This window comes from Scylla paramamosain, chromosome 24, assembly GCF_035594125.1.
Source record: "Scylla paramamosain isolate STU-SP2022 chromosome 24, ASM3559412v1, whole genome shotgun sequence".
In the NCBI taxonomy this organism is placed as follows: domain Eukaryota; kingdom Metazoa; phylum Arthropoda; class Malacostraca; order Decapoda; family Portunidae; genus Scylla; species Scylla paramamosain.
The window spans coordinates 7,377,501-7,385,000 of record NC_087174.1 but is presented as its reverse complement, the minus strand read 5'-3'; the positions used below and the strand labels follow the sequence as shown (position 1 = coordinate 7,385,000).

At 38.6% G+C, this 7,500-nt stretch overlaps 1 protein-coding gene across 1 annotated transcript in view; it reads left to right on the top strand.

Annotated features, from left to right (window-relative positions):
• LOC135112678 (uncharacterized) overlaps positions 1-7,500 on the top strand; it is a 41,437-nt gene that overhangs the window by 268 nt on the left and 33,669 nt on the right. Inside the window, exon 1 of the mRNA XM_064027326.1 lies at positions 1-162. This exon is cut by the window's left edge and continues 268 nt beyond it. The gene's annotated coding sequence lies outside the window, so the exon portion shown is untranslated. The remainder of the gene's footprint in view (positions 163-7,500) is intronic.

The window sequence follows — 7,500 nt, the reverse complement described above, 5'->3', positions numbered from 1 at the left end:
GCGTGGGCGTGATGGTGGCGGCGGCAGTGGTGGTGACGCCAGGAACTGTTTACTCCAGTGCTCAAGTGTGCGTGTGGTAGTGGTGGTGGTGGTGCTAGTGGTGGTGGTGGAGGTGGTGGTGTTGTGGTGTTGCCGTGTGCGGGTGTTGTGTTGCTACGAAAGGTAAGTTATCAACAGTCTGGTGACGGTTGATATTTTAATATTATATTTTCTTGTTGTTGTTATTATTATTATTATTATTATTATTATTATTATTATTATTACTATTATTATTATTATCATCATCATTATCATTACTATAAATATCATTATTATTATTATCATTATTATAGCCATTATCCTAATCACAGTCGTATCGATAATAATAGTGATAACGATGATAAAAGTAACAGTAACGATGATCATGATGTTGATAGAAATTTCATTAATGATGATGATAATGATAATGATGATGATATTGGTATGGCAAAGATTATGAAGATGATGATGACAATAATGATAATGATCATGACCATCTTCATGAGAAATGTGATGACAGGAGAAAAAAAGAACACTGATGAAGATAATGATGACGATGACGATAATGATGATGTAATGACAATGTTGATAATGCTTAATGACTTGTGATAATGAGAGAAGGGAGCATCTCAGTGGGCTCTTCTTTTATTTAATGGATTTATATTGCCTTTGGCCGGTGTCCCTCCATAAAAAAAAAAAAAGAAAGATAGAAAGAAATAGTTTGCTGGAGGATACAAAAGATGGTTGCTACTACTACTACTACTACTACTACTACTACTACTTACAAAAGGAGTGGCAGTATTGTATTACACCTAAAATTACAACAAATATTAACCTTAATGATAACAATAACCACTGAAAAGAGGAACACGAAGAAAAACAAGACCAATAATAGGGAAATTACACGAGCAATGAAGAAAAAACAGAGAGAGAGAGAGAGAGAGAGAGAGAGAGAGAGAGAGAGAGAGAGAGAGAGAGAGAGAGAGAGAGAGAGAGAGAGAGAAGCTTAGCACAGTGAGTACATGATAAAAATAGCAAATGACCAGTCCAATTAGCAGCCTCGGGGCAAGACTGGCCAGCGAGACCCTCAGGTAAAGAGAAAAGAGAGTAAGAAACAAAGGCAAATTGAAGCAAATATATAGACTTGCAGAAGAAATTATAGTGATTATGACTGTGAGTATTTCTTGTTCATATTAGGGTTGAAAATAGTGTGTTTGTTTGTTATGTTTAAGTGTGTGTGTGTGTGTGTGTGTGTGTGTGTGTGTGTGTGTGTGTGTGTGTGTGTGTGTGTGTGTGTGTGTGTGTGTGTGTGTGTGTATGTAAATGAGTAGAATGAATGAATTTAAGTATTGAAATGAGAGAATGATAATAAAAGAATGAAAAATAAATAAAAAAAAATAACCAGAAGAAGAAGAAACAAAGATTAAAGTACAAAAAAAAAAAGAAAACGAGAGAAGGAAGGGAAAGTGACCGGAAGACAAGAGGGAAAATAAATAAATGAATAAACCAACGACAAACACAACGCAAGGAAAACAAGAAACAAAACAAGAAAAAAAACGTAACACAAGCAACATACTACATTGCTTACAACTCTCTCTCTCTCTCTCTCTCTCTCTCTCTCTCTCTCTCTCTCTCTCTCTCTCTCTCTCTACACCAATACGCGTACAAAGAAAGAAAACGCAATTGAAAGCTTAGAAACGGTCCAGTAACCTTGCTTTTTTTTTTTACCTCACAAGAGAAGAAGAAGAAGAAGAAGAAGAAGAAGAAGAAGAAGAAGAAGAAGAAGAAGAAGAAGAAGAAGAAGAAAAAAAAAAAAAAAAAAAAAAAAAAGAAGAAGATGATGATGAAGTTGATGATGATGATGATGATGAAGGAAAAAGAGAAAAAATGACGTAGGACAACAACAACAACAACAACAACAACAACAACAACAAGAACAACAAGGAAAAAAAAGACGAGAGGATGAGGAGTGACTGACAACCCAATAAGCAATTCGAATTCATAACACTCCTCCCCCCGCCCCCCCACCTTGCTGTGCTTCAAACGCTTCAACTACTGCGGGGAATTTACGCCTAAGTGAACCTAATGACTTAATCTCCCGAACACAAGTTTCGCTCATTACGACGGATCGAGTTAGATGAAAGAAAACGATGAGGGGCACTAGAGCGGGACGCAAAGGGTGACTGCACTAGTTATTGGTGTGTGTGTGTGTGTGTGTGTGTGTGTGTGTGTGTGTGTGTGTGTTTGCTGACACTGTATCTAAGGTCATAGCGTTTCAGGGCGAGGTCAGGCAGGATCAAGAAGGTCAGAAAGACGAGGGGGAGGAAGAGGAGAATGAAGAGAAGAGAAGGAAGAGGTGGTGGTGGTGGTGATGGTGGTGGTGGTGGAAAAGGAGAAGGGAAGAAGAAGGGGGAATTGAACGAGGAGAAGGAGGAGGAGGAGGAGGAGGAAGAAGGAGGAGGAGGAGGAGGAGGAGAAGGAGGAGAAGGAGGAGGAGGGGGTGGTGGTGGTGGTGGTTGTGGTGGAAAAGGAGAAGTGAAGAAGAAGAAGAAGGGGGAATAGGAGGAGGAGGAGGAGGAGGAATACAAAGGAATACAAAGGAAAGCCAAGCAGCAACAGACCTTTTGGTCCTTGCAAGGCTGTTTGGTAACTACTTCTAACTAGCTACAGGGAAGAGAGACAGGACAGCATAGCAGAAGGCTCCTCCCCACCCACCACTCCCTCCAGCTTGCGCTGGCATGGAAATAGTTTGGAAAAGTACCATGCAGTATGGAAAATCTGACATGGAAATTTTCATAGGAAAGGATGAAAGGAAGTTCTACTATTCACCCTACGGTGAACTCTATACACCTATCTGAAAGTTAATACAAGTTATACTAAAACTGGTGTCTGTAGAATAAGAGTTCATTAGTGAATTTAGTAATTATTCGGACAAGAACAGAGCTTGTTGGGGATTTGCTTTTAAATATTTGTCTATTTTATTTTTGAATGATTCAATAGTATTGCTGTTCACAATTTCGGCAGGAATTTTATTCCATATATTTACTAAACGATTAAAGAAAAAATGTTTGGCCTCGTGGGATTTAAAACGTTTGGATATAATCTTGAATCCATTATTTCTTGTTAGGTTAGAATGATCAATGGTAAAATATTTATGTGCATCAATGTTACTATATCCTTTGAAAATTTTGAACACTTCAATTAGGTCTCCTCTTATCCTGCGCTTTGTTAAACTTAATAGGTTTAGTTCTTCCAGGAGGAGGAGGAGGCGGCGGAGGAGGAGGAGGAGGAGGAGGAGGAGGAGGAGGAGGAGGAGGAGGAGGAGGAGGAGGAGGAGGAGGACGAGGAGGAGGAGGAGGAGGGGGTGGTGGTGGTGGTGGAAAAGGAGAAGTGAAGGAGAAGAAGAAGGGGAACAGGAGGAGGAGGAGGAGGAGGAGGAGGAGGAGGAGGAGGAGGAGGAGGAAAACGGAAGAAACACAACCCCTTGTAATGTAAACAACAATTAGAAGGAAAGAACTATGAATAATAAACAGGAATATTAATTTGGAGGAGGAGGAGGAGGAGGAGGAGGAGGAGGAGGAGGAGGAGGAGAATATACACAAGACAACTGCGCAGTGAAAAATTAAAATGATACGATAATGCTAAAGGAAAAAAAGATGACGATGATGATGATATAGTGATAGTAACAACAACAACAACAACAACAACAAATACATCGTAAAAAAAAAACCCACAAGAAAAAAAATTAGAAAAATCTATAGAACAGAAAATTAAACAAAAATACTCTTTACAACAAAACAAACAAACAAACAAAGAAACAAAACAAAACAAAAAGACACAAACAAAAAAAAAAAAAATCAAGAATCAAACCTCAATTCCCTCCCCCAGGTAAGCAATGCAATTAGACACAGGTGAGGAGAAAGGTAGATGGCCCTGGATGTTACCTGGCGCCATTATCAGGTGTGTTAGTGATAAGCCTGATAGAACCTCACAGTAATATGCAGCAATCAAGCTTATCCAAGGTAATCAAACTCCTCCACACCACGTGCCAACCCAATCTGCGTTCATTATAATGCTGGGATTGAATAAATTGTGCTAGGAATGAATGTTTGAAGTAATTTTGCTTGTGAGACAGAGAGAGAGAGAGAGAGAGAGAGAGAGAGAGAGAGAGAGAGAGAGAGAGAGAGAGAGAGAGAGAGAGAGAGAGAGAGCAATAAACTGTCCCTTATCCTTCCAATTCATCGGTTTACAAGATAAGTTTGTGCTGAAGTTTTGCTGAGTAATATGTGGGCTCTCTCTCTCTCTCTCTCTCTCTCTCTCTCTCTCTCTCTCTCTCTCTCTCTCTCTCTCTCTCTCTCTCTTACTAACCATGACGGGAACTGAACACGTAAATGTACTTAAACACACTGTGAATAAAGAGTTGCATATATTTTACTTAGAAACTAATAAAATAAGTTACCTGAAGAATAATTATGTGCAGCTGGAGTCCGTGAGAGGTGTCGATGAGGTATGGTTTGTAATAGACGGAAAAAAATGAAGGGTATAGGAGGAATGGTAAGGAGAATGGAGAAGAAAAAAGAACAACACACACAAAGGAAGGAAAAAGAGAAAATGAGAAAGAAAAGAGCGACAAAACCCGTTTCTTGTTCACAGTTTGTTATTGTAATGACTGAGCTGAACACGCCATGATGATTGATCTCTCTCTCTCTCTCTCTCTCTCTCTCTCTCTCTCTCTCTCTCTCTCTCTCTCTCTCTCTCTCTCGATCATCGTCACATTTAGCTTCTCCCATGATCCTCACAATGGCATTTCCCTCAAAACATTGCACAACATAACTTCCCTCCCGGCAGTGGAAGCATGCAGCAAGTCACTCTCCTCATGAATATATACACGTAGATTTTCATAAGCACATAACGTAAATAAGGGAAGCTGCAAGGAGCCGTCAGACCAACACGTGGCAGTCCCCATATGAAACCTACCTACCTATTTCTGCTTGTCATCTTCACCCATTCACCTTCTTCACGTCCTTATGGTGTCACTTTCCTCAGCTAGATGTATATTTCTCCTCATATATGCATGTCTTCCTCATTAATATATATACAAGTTACTCATTTTTTTCTCTCGTCCTTATAGTAAATGTCACTTTCCTCATAACTGTATTTTATTCATAAACTTCTATTTAATTTTCATCATAGTATTTTTAGAACTGTTCACTTTCCTCACAATTAAAACCAGCATTCCACGCTCCTCATAAATACGTGCTCTTCTCATAACACACACCACGTTCTCACCTTCCTTGTACTCATATAGCAAGAAAGTTTCTCATAATAAGTTGTAACTCACTTTCCCTCGTACACGTAACTACAGAGCGGCATCTCAAGTTCATGTTAAATACGTACTCACTTTCCTTAGAAGTAGATGGCAGTTTTGCATCCTTCATGTTCTTATAGTAAATCTTTTTCTTCAAAGCGAACCGCATCTCATCTTCCTCATAACTAAAGAGTAGCATCTCACTTTTCTCATTAACACATTCTTATAATCATGTCATTTCTAGTTTCCTCGCGTTCTCAAGACACATAATTTCCCTCATAAAAGCATGCACGTACGTTCCACATCAATACACGTCATTCTCACTTTTCTCACATAAAACATTCTTCATGAGTAAATCCATCACATCTTTCTCGTAACTCAAACCATCACCTCATGTTCTTCATAAACACAAACTTTCATCATAAATACGCACTTCATTTCACCTCTCTCACTTCACCTTCCTAGCGATAAAATGTAGTCTCCTCATAAATACGCACTTTATTTCACCTCTCTCACTTCACCTTCCTAACGATAACATGTAATCTCCTGACTCCTCGTATATATCCACTTCATTTCACCTCCCTCACTTCACCTCCCTAACGACAACATGCAATCTGCCACACACACTTGTCTCCCTAACACACCCTCGTGCCGCACCCTTGTCCCTCCTCCTCTTTCCCAATCCACGTTTCAATCTCAAGTTCTCAAGTGCCCAGCGCCACACCTTTACCTGTCTTCCCTCACATGTATGCACTAACGAACTATATTTTCTTGTCGATACACCTGTAAGAAAAGATATATAAGTTGTTTTTGAAGGTGATGTTAGAGTGTTTAAGATTGAGTCCTTCAAGAATTACGGTTTTCGATATCGATGTGTTTAGAATTGTTTACCTTAAGAATTAATGTTTGGTTTGAGAATGAAAGGAAGGGAAGTCTCATTAGGGTTTCTTGACATATCTTTGTTTAAAATATTAGGAAGGAAAAAGATAAAACAAGTAAACAGTAAAAGAAGGAAACTTTAGTCGAGCCACGTCATGATACAAGCAATAAAACGTGAGAAAAACAAAGAAACAAAACATAAACAAACTTTTAGAAATATCATGGGAGAGCTCGTACGTGAATAAGATGAAATGTTACAACAAACACAACGCGCAATAAACTTTATATGCTGTCAGATGAGGAAAGAAGATATACTCGTATACCCGAACTTCTTTTTTTTCCCCCTCGCTCATAATGGAGACAGACCAAAAAGGAGTCCATTGCAAATAGAAAATAAAAAAAATAAAAAAAATAAAAAAAAGGTTGCTGATACGCCGCACCAAGTAGGGAGAGAGGGAGAGTCCAGGGAGAGTCCAGGATTCCAGGGCCAATTTAGTCCTGGACACTCCCATCCCGAAGAAACATAAGTCGTAGGAGATGGAAAGGAAAAAAAAAAAAGAAAGAAAGAGCACACACACACAGACACACACACACACACACACACACACACACACACACACACACACACACACACACACACACACGAAATTAAGTGGTTTCTGAGGTTGTGGAGTGGAGCGGAGGTGTGAATATTCTAATTAACTCTTGTATTGAGAAGAAAAGCAAGATTGTGATGGAAATAGAGAATGAAGGGCGGTGATGGATACACGATGCGTTTAACAAATTCAGGATACATTTAGTAATTCGAGGATCAAGTTAGTAAGTTCAGAATGTGCTAAATTCAAAAGCTGTTTGTAAGTTTAGAATGTATTTAGAATTTTAAAACGCTATTACTAAGTTCAGAATGTGGTTTGTAAGTTTAGAATACCTTTAATAAGTTTAGGATGCTATTATTAAGTTCAAATAACTTCGTAATGCGGCTAATAAGTTTAAATTGTGGTTATAATGCAACTAACAAGTTCTTAAAGCACTGGTAACTTTTGAAAACGATGATCAAGTATAGTAATGAAAAGTAAGTTTAAAATACGATTAGCAAGATCAAAATAACAATCATCAAGTTCATAATGCAACAAGTTAACATCGGAAAAAAAAAAAAGACTCAGGTTTCAATAAGAAGTTAACAAATTCAAAACGCAACCAATGTAAGAAGGAAACAGATCATCAAAATAAAAAAAAAGAACACTGTACTGACATGTGAGCAGTTACAGACAGAGACAGCTGATGGTGGGAAACAA